Raw genomic sequence first — 17,565 nt, 5'->3', positions numbered from 1 at the left:
TACATTTGCATTAAAGAGTCCCATCAGTATAGTATACTGTGTTTTTACCTTACTCATTGCCGATTCCACGTCTTCATAGTAGCTTTCAACTGAAGCGTCATGATGGCTAGATGTAGGTACGTAAGCCTGTAGCGCCTTCATCTTGTATCTTTTATTCAGTTTAATTACGATACCTACCGCCCTTTCTTTAATGCTATAGTAGTCTTATATGTTGCCAGCTATGTTTCTGCAAATTAGGAACCCCACTCCCAGTTCTCTTCTGTCAGCCAAGCCCCTGTAGCAAAGGACGTGCAGATTTTGTGCTCATTCACAAAATCCCACATATCACTCATCAAATCAATCCAGGTTAGGTACATTATAGGGGAGAGGCCAATTTGAATCGACGTAAATTTCAAAAACAGAGCGTATAGGAATCTACCGATGTAAGAACGTAATGCCACCTCATTTATGTCGTGTTTGCTGCCACGTTGACCCGGAATGTTTCACGGACATGATTACATTCGCTTTAAGAGCGCGGCGGAGAATACTTTAGTACGATAGCTTTAATTATCTCTCTAGGCAAGAAATATGTCTTACAGCCCGCGTAAAGTGAGCAGTCTCGACCGGCGAACCCACTTATGAGTCGACTCACACGGACTGACTCAGACCCAGATCATGCCATGAGTCTCTGACTTAGTCTTGATTATAGTAATGTTTTGGTGAGTTTGAGTCCGACTGAGTCCGCTTGAAGAAAAGTTTTGGAAGTAGAATCCGACTCGGAAAAATTTTGGTGAGTTTGAGTCTGAGTGAGTCTAAAGCACTAGATATATTTGATGAGTTAGTCTCAGTGAATTTCAGTTTCTATTGACTGCCAATGGTCCTATCTATTGCTCTTATGCATAGCCATCCCTCTTATTTAGATTCTTTTGTGTTCTGTGTGTCTTCATTCGTATTCGTCTAAATTGCGCTGAAGCCTATCCAATTGTGTATCAACTCGCCCGAGTCAAAGTGCTTTTGGAAAAGGAAGAGTAATTGCTGAGCCAATGCTCTGCTTGTTTCAGCGGTGACAGCGGAGTAAGGTGCTTAGATGAAACAAGTTTCCAAGGTAGCGACACCTTACCCTTTTCTCCTTGACTATGCTCCAGGAACGCCCCCCCCCCTCAGAAGGTTCAGAACTTTCATCAAAAAGCAAATGTTTGGCTTCAGTTGCTATGGTCAATAGATGTAAATGAAACGAAATAGAACGAAATCAGTCGTAGAATAAACTGTTACCTTTATGAACATAAACGTTGCAACACAGGAGCCAGTAGGATGTGTCTTTCTCACCTCACAACATTGTGCAGTTGTATATTTTACACCACTAGCCACGGCATCTTGCGTCGTTCATCGTAGTTCATCCAGTTCTCCGAATGTGTTTTGTTCATGCTGTGACAGAGTTAACGCGCTTCTTGCTGGATCCTGTCAGTGACCACAGGGCGTGACGTTGTGACGAGTGATTACACCAAGCGGCTGGATACTCACTTCGTCCAGGTGGGCCATTTCGGATGCATGCCATTTCCTTCCAAGTTTACGGCCGTTTGTCTGCCGACCACGGAGGCGCCGTGGTCAGCGACAACGGTGCTCGGACCGGTGGAATAGGCTATTTGGCTCAAACATGGTTGACCCGCGCTTCAACTACGTGGATATGACCCCGAGGTGACGGCATGGACCTCAGTCCCCACCAACAGTGACCAAAGTTCGACAATTTCGCCGAAAATTTTGTGCCAAGGCTTGATTCAAGTTGCGGAACGCCGCTCCCGAAACAAAGCCAAGACGACAGCGTGTGATGCCGCTCCGGCCGCCGGCGTGTCGGTCGACAACACGAACGCTCCCACGACGCTCGCCACGGGACGCAAAGGCAAGACATCCACCACGTGGAAGCCGCGTCCAATGCTGAAACCTGCTCCCGAAGGCTACGTTATAGTAATCGAACCCAGAGAACGCGTTTCTTTTCTCGACGCGTTCACGGAAACCCGCTACGGCACTGCCATCTCGGCATACCTCGGGCCGGAGCGAGCCCGCCAAATCGCCATGCTGCCATCGTGGGACCAAAACATCATTGTCGCGCCTACCCCGGACATCGAGACGGCGAACCTGCTCATGGGGTACTTAGCAGTGAATTCGGAGAAAGGGTCAGTCCTGCTCCAGGGTTACCTAAAGCAAGATGGCGGCAACATATGCCACGGAGTGATCGTGGTCCACAACACGGACACCACGAAAACTCTTCAACATCGAGTCTGCCAGCGTGCCGGCACCATCGCGGAAATCCATCGCGGAAATCCAGAAATTCGGGCCAACCAACAAGGCACGCATCACCTTCGCGGGTAAGGTGAAGCCACGTTACGTGCACTATGACAATATGGTCGTCTCCATGCAGAACTACTACAAAACTATCCCGGCCTGCAGCTGATGTGGAGCCGTCAGGCATCGCACGGATGCATGCTCAAATCTGCAGCCGAACACATGTTAACTCTGCGGACTTCATGCTCCGCTAGTGGAGAAGGTGCGGGCCCCTCACGTATGTGTTCCTCGGTGTTCCGTGTGTGGTGGCACCCATGACACTAACTCCTGCAAATGTGCGGCGAAGTTCCGAACACCGAAGATGACCTCCCCAAAAGAAGGAAAAAGAAACCGGCACCAAAGAAGACAACCTCACTACCTACAATGATCTGGTTAGGAACTTTTACCTCAGACGGCGAGCCTTTCCCCCACCTCACCCCAAGCTCAACCGGGCACAGGCCACCACTTTGCGTCTACTTCAAACAAACACGTATCCCTCACCTGCCCGCTTTCACCTCATATTCCCGGACTTGTACACAACCTCCCACTGCCGGTGCTGCGGCACTCACCCGGCTACGCTTCCGCACATGCTGTGGGATTGCCCGGCACATTGCAGACACACTAACCATGACACTTTCGTCAAAGCTCCATGAGGCTCTGCGGAGCCCCGCTCTTTACGACCAAACCTGGGTGACCCAGCACGCCCGTAAGGCAGCGTCGAGGCAAGCACTTGACGTTCCCTCATGGGAGGCTTAGGCCCGGCCACCTAAACTTGCTGGTCTCTTATAATAAAGTTCATTTCTCCTCCTCCCAAGAAGACAAGCCACCATCACGGGTTACCCAGCGACCAGCCTCGCCGGGACAACTCGAAAAGTGACAAACCAGTACCACCTTCTGGGGGTGTTGGAATGCGTCCGTGGACGGAGTAACCACACGGTTACCCTGAGAAACGAGCGACGGAGGCGCACGGCATGATTGGGGCCTAGGTCAACACCGTGATTAGTCCGAGTGGGGCTGCCTCTGGTGCCTCCCTTCCCCCTCCCCTCCAAATGGCACGGAGCGCGGAACAAAATGAAATAGTAGCACTTAGGACCCAAAACGAGATGCTACTAAAGAAAATTACACTGTTAGAATCCAAAATCAACCAGCTTCTTTCTACCCCCTCCTGCCCTTCGGCTGAGGTAATGAAAAGTGAGCTCGTGGCCCCAGAAGCGGCAACAAGCGCGGACCCCGCATTCGACACACGTTTCGAGGCCCGTATCAGAATCACAGACACCCGATTTGCCACCATGGAAAACCAAATATCAGTAATGATCACCGCCATGTCCAAATTGCAGGAGACAATCATCACGGTGATAGCCCAGCGAATTTCGCATTTCTCGCGCCCCTCGCGCTGGACTGGCGGTCCCTGCAAGGACGTTTCTGGCCGCTCAGTTAACACTTCTAGACGCAACATTGAGATAGATGATTATGACAGCTGTTCGCTCTCCGGTGTTCAGGACCCCTCTCTCACTGCGAATGCTGGCTCCGGAGCAGCGGCACAACAATCTCACCTCAGTCTAACTCACCATGGCGAGCATGGCGAGCTGCCCCAAGGTCAGGCGCTTTCCGAAAACCAATTCGGCCAACCCTATGAACATTGTTCAGTGGAATTGTCGAGGCTTTCGGTCCCGCACGAAGCAGGTGCATCTACGACTTTCCCTATGAACTCTTGACTCACTTCCGGTGGTGGGCCCTCCAGGAGCCAGGGAGTGGCGCCACCCTTACAAATTACATCACTTTCCAGTAGGACCCTTCTTCCTGCGTCTGTGTGCATAAAAATTATACAGCTAACCTTGTCGACTTGGAACTTTAAACTGTGTATTCCTACATGATTGTGAAAATTCTTCCACTCAATAAACAAGATGCGCCTCTTTACATCCTTAACATATATTGTTCACCCATACTTAAAAGTGTAGCGTTCGCAGCACTCTTCAGTCGTGACCTGAAGGCTGCCGGCAGGGATCCCCTGGTGATCGAGGGTGATTTCAACCCTCGCAGCACACTATGGGGATATGTGCGTGATGAGAAGCGTGGGCGCAAGCTGGCGGAACTTGTGTCCACGCTGGGCCTCACTCTTCACACTGACCCTGCACATCCAACGCGGGTAGGTAACTCCATGACTCGGGACACGTGCCCGGACCTTACCTTCACCAAAAACATTAGACATACAATCTGGGCCAACACAGATGAAGCCCTTGGCAGTGACCACTGCATACTCAAAATCTCCATCACAACCTAACCAATGGCAAGACCCTATGCTCAAACCCGCATACCCGACTGGACATAGTTTCGGAAAACCTACCCTAATCTGGCCACTACTCGCGAAACAGGTTACCACGCATGATCAAAAGAATTAGTCACACACGTTAGTTCGACGAAAACTCAAGTTAAACTCTCAGAGGCTACGCCCTAGGTGTACAATCACTTCCTTCACCTCTGGGAGGCGTGGCACAGCCTCGTCCGCAGATGGCACGGAAAAAAACACAATCCGAAATTCAAAATTCGCATTCCCGAGCTTCGAGCGGCAGAGTACGCGGCCCAGCTCGCCGACTCAAATTGGGTAGACCGATGCAACACGGCTGCTATACAAATGTCCAGCCGGAACACTTGGCGTCCCTTTCGCGCCTTGATTGATCCGACACAAACTAGAGCCGAGACACAAAAACATCTCCAATGGGCGATCTATGCCTGCGACAGAGACACCTCAAAATCAGCATGCAAACTACGCGATCAGTAGCTCTGTGTCCGACGTGACATCTAAGAGCCAGCGCACTCGTATGCGGGTTCGGAGAACGCGGAGCTAGATCAAGCGTTCCAGCTCCATGACCTGAAGCCCCGACTTAAATGAAGCGAGGAACGGCGCCGGGGAGAGACAAAGTAACAATGAAATTACTGGGCCAACCTTCCCGACCCGGCCTACGACGCACTCCTCGGGTACATAAACTCAATCTGGCTTGGTGGCGCACCCCTTTCAATTGAATGGAAGACCGCCCTGGTCACTTTCATTTCGAAAGTCGGCAAAGCCATAAACACGGACAACCTTCGCCCCATCTCTCTCACGTCTTGTGCGGAAAAGCTGATGGATACTATAGTGCGAGATCGCTTAATTGTCCGATTTTTTGTAAAACCAACACATATTTGCCGAGACAATGTTCGGGTTCCGCCCGCACCGGTCCGCACATGATGTCCTGCTTCAATGAGACCGTGAAATTCTAAATCCTGTCGAATACCCTCTTAATGACAAGGCAGTACTCGCCCTTGATTTGAAGGAAGCCTTTGACAACGTCACACATGACATAACACTGAAGCACCTTTCCTAAACCAACTGTGGACACAACATGTTTCAATACATTCGACAATTCCTCTTTGACCAACAGTCATACATCCGAATACAAGATGAAGAACACAGCCTCTATCGATTAGGTACGAGAGGCACCCCACAGGGTGCGGTCCTCTCACCCGTTTTGTTTAATCTGGCTATGATGAAACTCCCGACTCAGCTGGATAATGTTGAAGGCATACAGCACGCGCTGTATGCCGACGATATAACCTTTTGGGCTAAACACGGATTGGTAGGAGACCTAGTAGCCAACCTGCAGCAAGCGGCGGAGATCATGGACGCCTACGGCCGCCGCTGTGGCCTCCAATGCTCCCCGACCAAATCGGAATTTGTGCACATACGCCCCTCGGCAAAGTGCACTGCCAAAATTGAACTGTCCTTAAGAAGTGAACCAATCCCAGAACACAATGAAATTAGAGTACTGGGTCTGTTTATTCATAAACATCGCCGAGTCAATACAACATTGACAAAACTGCGTAAGGTGGCGGACCAGGTGGGCCGTATGGTCCCCCAGGTTTCCAACAACCCCGGAGGGTTACGTTGCAAAGATGCCTTGCAGCTGGCGCATGCATTCGTAATCATTCGAGACCTCTACTCAGCTCCTTACCTCCACCTGCGCAAGTTTGACGAGAACGCCCTTGAGGTGATTCTCAGGAAGATGTAAAAGCGTGCCCTCGGTCTCTCAATAACCTCGTCCAACCAGCGCCTTTGGGCCTGGGGATGGTAAACACTTTCGCAGAGCTCAGGGAGGCACACTTGACCAAGCAATACACGAGACTTTCGAACACTCCGTTGGGTCGCCGCCTATTAGCCCGACTACACATCCACCACCAAGGGAGAAGGAAGAGCGAATACGCATCCGAGAAGTATTGAGATACGCCCTGCACATGCGCCCTCTTCCGGCCAACATGACACGTTACGATCACAATGGCAGGCGCCTTGCGCAGGCGGAGGCACTAGCCTGCCGCTATTGGAACAAACACGGCATATTTTACGTAGACGCCTCCGGCCCTCATCGCGGAGGGTGGTACACGGCTGCAGTCGTCCACCAAAACATCGCGGTGAATGGTCTCACATTCAGAGCACAGGACATAACACGTGCGGAGGTAGTCGCCGTTGTGCTAGCTGCCGCAGACCAGGACTCGTGCGTCATCATTACGGACTCGAGAGGGGCCTGCAGAAATATTCAACGTGGATACGTCCCATACGTGGCGTACCACATCTTACAAATGAGCAATTACGTCGGGGCCCCCGCGTCCCGTAGCATCATATGGGCTCCAGCTCACACCGGCCTCGAAGGCAATGAGAGATCGCTAGGTGGCGTCGAGGAGCGCAGACGTGAAAACGTTGGCTCCCACTTTTCTAAATTTTTTCGGTCGTTTCTTTGCTCCAAGATCACTTGGCTTCGTGCTTATTCGAACAAGCAAGCTCTGCGGTTTCAGTGGAGACGCCATTTTTGGCGGTGAGTGAACTCTTAGACATATTTTTGGACTTTAAAGTTGCGACGCGGCGAGCGTCCCCGTTAACCCTAACCACACCTAGGGTTGGCGAGGAGTACCAATGTTACTAGATACTTTTTTCGAAAAAAGTATCTAGTAACGTTCAGGAGTACGGCCGTTACACGTAGCCAAGGGCTCAGCCAGACGCGGCAGCTACTGGATCAACCTCCGTACGTCGCAGCCGACAACCAGGCACTGAAAATGCCTTCCACGATAACCGTGGAGGGAATGGAAGTAAGCGCGGAGATCTTCGACGGACCAGGATGGGCCACCGCCATGGGACGCCGAAGACAGACGACTCCGCCGAACGAGGAGCTAGCCACTGGTACGGTCAAGCACAGCAACCAGCCGAAGCACCCCAGGGGCTTTAAAAAAAGTCAATCGGCACTACACCGTGTGGTATCCGCTTCCAGGCTACCCCGCCTACCCAAGGACCAGATCAGGGTAATTACGAGACCCAGAGGAGCATTGGACGTAGCCCGAGTCGACCTCGTTCTGCTGGCGAGAGCCGTCATCATGGCCACCCAGATCACCGACGAACAAGCACGGGAGGACACGATCTGCCCCAACAATATGCAAAACATCATTGTTATTTTTACGCCGTACCAAAATAATGCTACATCATACGTGAACGTGCAGAAACTGCACACAAACCAAGGCTCGTTCGAAGTAGCCGCATACGTGGCCGCGCCCGATAATACATGCAAGGGCGTCATCAAGAACATTGACCTTTCCCTTGACGACGCAACGCTCAAACGCCTGATTGTGCACGACCGAAATCCCACTGCCATCGAGGCAAGACGCATTAAAAAGACCAAAGTAGTCGCAATCCTCTTTGACGGGTTGCGCGTTCCGAGCACAGTGATATGCGGAACCACCATGGTTCCCTGCTCGCTCTACAAGCGAGAAGTCGATGTTTGCAGAACGTGCGGAGGAGTCGGTCATCACGCCGATGTTTGCCGGCACACAAACACAACGAGCAAGAAATGTCACAACTGCGGAGAAACGCTACAGGAAGACGGCGTGCATCACTGCGAGCCGAAATGAAGCTTTGCGATGGAAATCACCCCACCGGAGATCGCGAATGCAAAAGACGCTTCCACATTCCATACATAGTGAGAAGGAGAAGAAGACGCAGAAAGCAAGAGCGGCAAGCACAACAGCGTCAAGACGCACCAACATCTGTCACGTTTAAGGAACCCTGCCGCAACCAGGTGCCGGGACGGGAGAACGCCTCGAGCGTCCATCACCGATCTCCATCCAGGGGGAGATCCCGATCCAGAGCGCGTTCCCGATCCAGAAGGCGTTTTCGATCTAGAGACCGTTCTCGTTCCGGAGGGCGCCCCTCGACCTTGTCGGGATCCGACAACCGCCTGTCATCTCGGGAGTGCTCCAGATCCTGATCGAGAACGACACCAACAGCCACGCAGCAGCAGCAGCCGAACAATGGCTCCTGGGCCAGCAGGGTTGCAGGTGAATCACGAAGCAAAAGTAGCCAGCCCAAAGGTAAGGCACAGCCAGAGCATGCTCCCGATTCTCGTATTGTAGCGCTTGAACAAGAAAACAGGGCCCTCAAGAAGGAACTTGAAGAGCTCCGGGCCTCAATAGCTAGAATAGAGAGCTGCCACGGAATTAATCTGTCAAGCTCACCGGCACCACCGACAACACGCTCACAACAAACGATCCACAACACACACAAACGCAAAGCCGTAGACAGCGACAGCGACATGACGGAGGAGATCGAGATGGTCTCGATAGAAAAAGAAGCCCCACTGAGAAATGTCGAGTCCGCGACAACTAAGCTCAACGACAAAATTGATACGTTGGCGAACACGCTTGCCAAGTTTATGGAAACCTTTAAGACTTACACTGACAAAGGTGACCAGAGGCTCGTGAGCCTGGAGAAGATGGCAGCCAACCAACCTGTAGCAGGTGCTCCTCAGAAGCTAAGCGCGGACAAACCAGCGCTTACGGCAAGCGTGCCGAGCATAACTTCTAGAGCTAAAGTCCGACCAGTCAAAGCACGCAATCTCGCGGGAATAACGAGCCGCGACGCACACAAGCTACCAAGCCAAAATGGCTGCTGACCGTAACGAGATTAAGATCTGGCAGTGGAACTGTAACTCACTTCAGAAACGCAAAGCAGCACTAACACAACTATTGCTAGCATGTAAAAAAAGCCGCATATAATATTGCTACAGGAATGTGGAGAAAGCAAAACTGCTAAAAGCATTGGCATACAGGGGTACAGGGTAGCCAGGCCGACCCTGCACCCCGAGCAGAACAAGACGCGAGGAGTGGCTACCTTCACCCGGAAGGACGTAATGCTCACCGAAAGGGACGCCCCCGTATACAAAAAAAAAGGCCTGGAAACGGTCCTGGTAGAAATCTTACCACACAGGGCCGTTAAAAGAAGCATCTTTGTACTCAATGTTTACAGTACTCCATCAGATAAGAAAAGAGATTTCAACAGACTACTTACCTCGGCGGTAAAAATGGCGGGTGACAATCCGCTCATAGTAGCGGGTGATTTTAACGCCAGGAGTACCAAATAGGGATACTTAAAAAGCGAAGGCAAAGGCACCAAGTTAGCAGAAAGCGCGAATGCGCTGGACCTGCAGCTGATAAACAACCTTGCCCTCCCTTCAACAAGAGGTAATTCGGTACAGCGGGACACAATGCCGGACTTAACCTTCACCAAGAACGTCAGAGCTACCTGGGATAACCTCGCCGAAGACCTAGGTAGCGACCACTGCATCCTGGAAATTACCGTTGAGAACGAGGCGAAAGCGCCAAGAAAATTCAAAATCACAGACTGGGACCAGTTCCGTAAAATACGGGAGCAGAAGGGCAATACAGAACTATCATATGAAGCCCTCTTAAATGAATTAAAAATGGCAGCGAATGAGGCCACCAAAGAAGTCGAGACTGATGAATCCATCCAGGCAATGGACTCTCACCTGGCCAGTTTGCTGCAGAAAAAGCATGACCTAAAAGAAGCGTGGCGTAAAAACAAGCTCAACAGATACTTACGCACAAAAATCGTGGACCTTGGCCGCGAAATCGAATCTCACGCCAAAACACTCTGCGCCCAGCAGTGGAACAACACATGTGACAAAGCAGATGGCAAAATGAGGAAGGGAAGCAAATGGGGGCTGCTCAAACACCTTATGGCGGACAGCGACAAACCCACCAGGGGTGGCACCCAGCTGCAAATAGAACGATTGGTGCACAAGCACGCCCAGGATAGTGGTGGATCGCAAGCTCTTTTCAAAACGCTAGGCCAAAAATATCTCCCACTGGAAAGCAAATCAGTAGCCTGGGAAAACAAAAATCTCTCATATGGAGGTCGACCGCAAGAAAAGCTAGACGAACCATTCAGCGAAGCTGAAATAAGGTACGCTCTACAACAACTCAATGGCAGATCGGCGCCAGGGCCAGATGGAATCGACAATAAACTGCTACAGAATCTAGACGATAAAGCAATTGTAATCATTACTAAGAAGATAAATGAGGCATGGGAAACGGGTACCATGCCCAAAGAATGGCGTAGTGCCAAGGTTTCGCTCATCCCGAAACCTGGAAAACCGCTGAGCATCGAAAACCTAAGGCCCATATCACTCACATCTTGCGTTGGAAAAGTAGCTGAGCATGCAATACTCAACCTTATCACGGACCACATTGAGAGCAATGGGCTCTTTCGACACAACATTATTGGCTTCCGCAGGGCACTGTCCACACAGGACGCCATGTTGATGTTAAGAGAACACATATGTTACGGCCTCTTTCACACGCCCAAAGCCATATTAGCCCTGGACCTCGCCAAGGCATTTGACACCGTAAAATATGAACACATACTGGGTGAATTATCGCACATGAACCTAGGCGAGAAATTCTACAACTACATTAAAGGCTTTCTGGCGAACCGAACCGCCACCATACGCATAGGAGAGCAATGCGGCGAACCCAAACGACTCGGAAATATTGGCACCCCACAAGGGTCAGTGCTCTCGCCATTGATCTTTATTGTGGCGATGCACAGGTTGTCGGAGAAGCTCGCTCAAATCCCATCCGTGCACCATGCCATATACGCGGATGATATTACCATATGGGTCCCATGTGGCCACTCATATGGTGCCTTGGAAGGAATTCTTCAACAAGCACTGACTACAACTGAAGAATTTCTTAAGCCAACTGGACTCGCACTGTCCCCCACTAAATCTACTCTAACGCTCTTTCACCCTCGACGAAATTCGGGCGAAGAGGAGCAGCAAGTAGTGCTCAAAGCTGAGACCAACCAAACGATGCCGCAAGTATATACAGTCAAAGTACTAGGGCTAACGTTAAGCGCCAAGGAGGGCCACAACAAAGAAGCACTCAAGCGTCTTGAAAAAAGCACGAACAATTTTTCAAGAGGCATTGCTAGAATCGCCAACAAGAGAGCAGGCCTCCTAGAAGACAACATCATGAAGGCGTATCACGCCTTTCTCGTAAGTCACGTAGCATACGCGTTCCCGTTTCTGAAACTTACGAAGGCTGAAATCAAAAAGGTCGACTCCATGCTTCGCAAGGGACTGAAAACGGCACTTGGCTTGCCCAATAGCACAAGCAACGAGAAACTCGAGAAACTTGGTCTGCACAACACAGTCGAAGACATTTTTGAGGCACAGAGAATGGCACAGATCACACGCCTGTCGTTGACGCAGGCAGGCCATCTCATCCAACGAGACGCAGGCATTTGCCCAATTTTTCAACCAGATAAAAGAACACAACTTGGTAATGACGTGAGGAAACACATTAGGGTTGAGCCAATCCCCCGCAACGTTCACCCTACGTTCACCAAAGGGCGAAGGAAAGACAGAGCGAGGGCGCTCATAAACAAGGCAAAAAAACACAACACGCACGCGCTATTCGTAGATGCCGCCCGCTACTATGGCAGGGAGGCGTTTGGCATAGCGGTCGTTGATATAGACGGAAACCTCATAAACGCGGCAACCGTCCAAAGAAGCCATGTCCACGAAGCAGAGGAAACGGCGATCGCGCTAGCATTGCAAAGCTGCCAAGCCTACTCCACAATATACACAGACTCTAAGACGGCGGCACGAACGTTCGCGGCTGGCCTAGTAGCTAGAAGCACTGGAAAACTCACCGTCAACGTAATAAGAGAGTACGAGAGCAAAGAAACCCTTGTTAAGGAAGAGAAAGCTCAAATCTGCGTATCCTTAATTGTTCCCAGCCTACATGGGACAGTTACCGGGACTCGACCACTGCAATCCCAACGAAGAGGCCAACCGCCTGGCGCGTGAGCTCACACGCCGCGCCGCGGACAACGACCCCTCGATGAGTGAGCAGTACGAGATTCTCTGCAGCCAGGACAAAGCACTCACATACCACGAGATCACTTCACATTACCGGGGACAAAGACGTGCCTTCCCAGCACCGCACCCAAAACTTAACAAAGCACAAGTTCTAACTCTCAGAAGATTGCAAACACGTACGTACATAACACCATCCACCTTACACAGAGTCGACCCCAACACACCACCCACATGCTCCCTTTGCAACCATCCCTATTGCAATTTCGAACACATGCTCTGGCTGTGCCCTACCCATAGCGCAGCACAACTGAATACCCAAGAGGCTTGGCAGGAAGCCCTCAAGAGCAATCAATACAAGCTGCAACTACAGGCGGTCCAGAGGGCCCGGGACATCGCTACAAGCCTTCGGCTGCCAGCGCCATCCTGGGCGGAGCCTCCAGGCTGAATTAAGGGTCGAATGGCCCTTTCTCAGCCTCCTCAGGATATGTTTAAATAAAGTCAATCTCTCTCTCTCTCTCTCTCTCGAAGGCAATGAAACGGCAGACGCTGGCGCCCACGCGCTCACTCTCCGGGCAACACCTTCAGACCTTGCCGGAATAGATCCCGAACCTAATCCAACCTTAACATCTCAAGAAATTACTGAATTCTATCAATTCGGCCACGCGATTTATCATAAACCCTGTAAGGGCTTTACAAAGGCAGAGGAACGCTTACTCCTCCACCTTTACACCAAAACACTGCTGTGCCCGGCAGTTTTGAAATATCTTGATCCTGCGTGTACAGAAAAATGTCCGCACTGTGCAAAAAAGTCCTCTGACATATTCTACGTGTTGTGGACATGCCAGTCAACTCCGCACCTCACCTCAAAACCAAACCTGACCCGGGAGGACTGGGAGGCAGCCCTGATCATATGTTCCGACCTGGTGAGCCAGAAGGTCCTGGTAACCGAGCTCGAGTCCCGTTGGCTGCCAATGGACTTCTGTAACGAGGAGCCCACCTAGTGTGTGTGAAGGGTGGCCCGCATCGGCCCATCTCCCTCCTACTCCCGGTATATGATAAAATAATAAAGTTTTCTCTCTCTCCCTCTCGCGCAAACTGAAACGCTCCTCCTCTTCAGTTTATGTCCTGGTTACGATTTCGTCTTTGGTCACGACAATAATCCGGCTGGAGCCATATGCGCATGCGTGCTTGTTTTGAACCTTTTGCATACTAATAGATAACACACCAGCCATTTGCAAGATCACGTGCAAGGAATGCACCAGACGCGGATAAAAGAGAAAAAGAGGAGTAATTGAGAGAGTGAGGAGGACTGCTTGAAAACAATGAGTGACGCTACCTAGGAAACTTGTTTCATCTAGGGAAATTACAGCAGAGCGGATTGCTGCGCCACCTGTGAAACACACTTGAAGCTACTGTCGATCGAGTGGAGGCTTTCCCTAGAGAACGCTCCCACGCTGATGCCATGCGCACGCTTTGTGATCGAAATGAGCAGCCGAGTGGTTCTCTCCGTAAAATCGCTGGCTCGTTCAGCATGCCACGCATGCGCAGTTTGCGTTCTGCTCGTTCGCTGAACCGCTCATTACTCTGTAGTAACACTATAGTGCCTAGAATGTACTCTACAGCAGCACCTGCACAGCTGATGTGAACAAACCAAAACATCTGTAAGCATAACTTGGCAGATCCCACGTGCAATAGGAGTCAATGATATGCAAAGCATATATGACACTTTAAAATGACCACAGTGTTATGAGGTGGAAGTAAATGATGCCGTACAAGACTTTCGTGTTAAGATTGTCATGTTTGAATGTGTCATTTACCTTCTTAACCTATTCACGTCACGTGACACGAAATTTAATATATGTGGAGCTAGCGAAACGACTGTGAGAACGCTATGAGCGTAGTGTGTTGCCATGTTCTTACATGACACGCGTGTCAGGGTTATCATGTTTGCACCAGTCATATACCTTCGTCATCCATAGATGTCACGGACGTAACACGAAATTTGGTATAAGTGGAGCTAGCAAAACGGCCACGAGCGCATCATGAAGGCCCCAATTTACTCCAATGTAGCGGTGACGCGCGCGCACGCTGGGCACAGCGACGCTACGTTACCAAAACGCGAGCACTCTATAATCTGACGCCAGGCGCGGCCAGCGTTCGTCGGCGTGGCCCGACGGCAACCGGCGCGAAATGCGACATGCTGCATTTCGCGCCGATGCATTACCCAGACAACACTGCGTCTCCGTCTTTTCGTCACGGACGAACGCCGTACGTGCTGAGACGCGCAAGCGTCAAAGCAACGCAGCGCGGCGCGCGTGCAGCGAGTATATGGTAGGACCGCTGCCTGGCGTGACCCAACGAAATGAACGCCAGTGAGCACGCGCACCGCGTCACGTTGAAATTTATTGGCGCTTTGGCTGTGGCATGTAGTCATGTTCTGACATGACACGAATCTCATGATTATCACGTTTTCATCAGCCACATACCTTCGTCATCCATTGATGTCACGTAATACCAAATTTGACATATTTGAAGCTAGCGAAACAGCCGTGAGCGCTTCATGAGTGTGGCATGTAGTCATGTTGTTACATGAAGCGCATGTCGTAATTATCATGTTTGTATGTGTCATTTACCTATGTCGTTCATTCACGTCCCGTAATATCAAATTTGGTATAAGCGAAGCGGCAGCCAGCGCATCGTGAGCGTAGCATGTAGTCACGTTGTTACATGACACGCGTCTCGTGATTATCATGTTTGCACCAGGCACATACCTTCGTCATCCATTCATGTACCGTAACACCAAATTTGGCATATGTGACGCTAGCGAAATGGCCACGTGCGCATCATGAGCGTGGCATGTAGTCATGTTGTTACGTGACACGGATGTCATGATTTTATGTTAGGGTTGGTCGCTTGTGTTCGCCATGCAATCATGCTATACCATACCAGTTTTGGGACATGCCATGTGTGCGATGTGCAAGAGCTGCAGGACCATGAAATGTAAATTACGACATTCATGATATCCACGTCATGATTTTCATGTTATGACTTGTCAGATATGTTCTTCGTACAGTCCTGTTATGCCTTACCAAGTTTGGCATCGATACCATTATCGAAACGGCCGGAAGAGCTAAAAGTCGTACGTGGCTAGATAGATAGCTTGACAGGGTCAAAGTCGCCTAAATTCGCTAAGGAAAAAAAGGTTACCAGTAGTACCATTACCAGAAAAAAAATAAAAAGCAGCAATACTGTGCGAATATCGACTTTTAAGCACCCACCAATCAAAGCATATGACAGAACGTGACGCAAAAAAAAAATAAAAAAAATAAAACGCTCTCAGCCAGAAAAAAATAAAAGGTCAGAATTAATGATGTCCAGGACCTTCTTCCCCCAACAACAGGCCTCTCTAAACTACGTAATGGCGATGCATCCTGGAGTGGTGGTTGTCCTGCATGTTGTGGTGGGTAGGGCCCCCGGGACGGCTTAAAGCCCTCCCCGTAATCTAAAGCGTTACCCCTTTTCCAAATCCCCCCCCCCCCCCCCCGGTCTGTCAGCTCCATGGGACGGTGTTAAACTTTCCCATAATAGAGTACTAAGTACCTTAAATCGTTAACTACTCTTAAATGCAAAGCATTTTTAGTGAACATCGGCGACTTTGAGCGTATCTATCTATCTATCTATCTATCTATCTATCTATCTATCTATCTATCTATCTATCTATCTATCTATCTATCTATCTATCTATCTATCTATCTGTCTGTCTATCTATCTAGCCGCCTACGACTTTTAACTCTCCTGGCCGTTTCGATAATGGTATAAATACCAAACTTGGTGTGGCATAACATGAAATCATGAAGAACATATCTGACTAGTTATAACATGAAAATCATGACATGTATGTTATGAATGTCATGCTTTACATTTCATGGTCCTGCAGCTCTTGCGGTGGTTTCTTTCACATGGCATGTGGCAAAACTGGTATGGTATGACATGATTGCATGGCGAACGCAAGTGACAGACCCTTATGTGAAAATCATGACATGCGTGTGACGTAACAACATGACCACATGCCACGCTCATGATGCTCTCGCGGCCGTTTCGCTAGTCTCACATATACCAAATTTGGTATTACGGTACGTGAATAGATGACCAAGAAATGTGACTGGTGCAAACATCCATGATATGCGTGTCATGTAACAACATGACTACATGCCGCGCTCATGATGCGCTCGCGGCCGTTTCGCTAGCTTCACGGGTACCAAATTCAATATTACGTGACGTGAATAGATGACGACGGTATATGACTGGTGCAAACATGATAATCATGAGATGCGTGTCATGTAAAACATGACTACATGCCACGCTTATGATGCACTCGCGGCCGTTTCGCTAGCTTCACGTGTACCAAATTCGATGTTACGTGACGTGAATGGATGACGACGGTATGTGACTGGTGCAAACATGATAATCATCAGATGCGTGTCATGTAAAACATGACTACATGCCACGCTTATGATGCACTCGCGGCGGTTTCGCTAGCTTCACGTGTACCAAATTCGATGTTACTTGACGTGAATGGATGACGACGGTGTGTGACTGGTGCAAACATGATAATTATGAGATGCGTGTCATGTAACAACATGACTACATGCCACGCTTATGATGCACTCGCGGCCGTTTCGCTAGCTTCACGTGTACCAAATTCGATGTTACGTGACGTGAATAGATGACGACGGTGTGTGACTGGTGAAAACATGATAATAATGAGATGCGTGTCATGTAACAACATGACTACATGCCACGCTCATGATGCGCTCGCGGCCGTTTCGCTCGCTTCACTTGTACCAAATTCGATGTTACGTGACGTGAATGGATGACGACGGTGTGTGACTGGTGCAAACATGATAATAATGAGATGCGTGTCATGTAAAACATGACTACATGCCACGCTTATGATGCACTCGCGGCCGTTTCGCTAGCTTCACGTGTACCAAATTCGATGTTACTTGACGTGAATAGATGACGACGGTGTGTGACTGGTGAAAACATGATAATAATGAGATGCGTG

The 17,565-nt window shown here is 50.0% G+C and overlaps 2 pseudogenes; both read left to right on the top strand.

The window, feature by feature from the left end:
• The first annotated feature begins 1,644 nt into the window (after nt 1-1,644).
• LOC142765943 (uncharacterized) lies at nt 1,645-3,284 on the top strand (annotated as a pseudogene).
• Nucleotides 3,285-5,851: 2,567 nt separating this feature from the next.
• On the top strand, nt 5,852-14,309 carry LOC142765369 (uncharacterized; annotated as a pseudogene).
• Nucleotides 14,310-17,565: the final 3,256 nt, after the last annotated feature.

This window comes from Rhipicephalus microplus, chromosome 6 (assembly GCF_043290135.1).
Source record: "Rhipicephalus microplus isolate Deutch F79 chromosome 6, USDA_Rmic, whole genome shotgun sequence".
NCBI lineage: Eukaryota > Metazoa > Arthropoda > Arachnida > Ixodida > Ixodidae > Rhipicephalus > Rhipicephalus microplus.
Note: the sequence above shows the minus strand (reverse complement) of the source record. Positions and strands in the feature narration are given on the sequence as shown.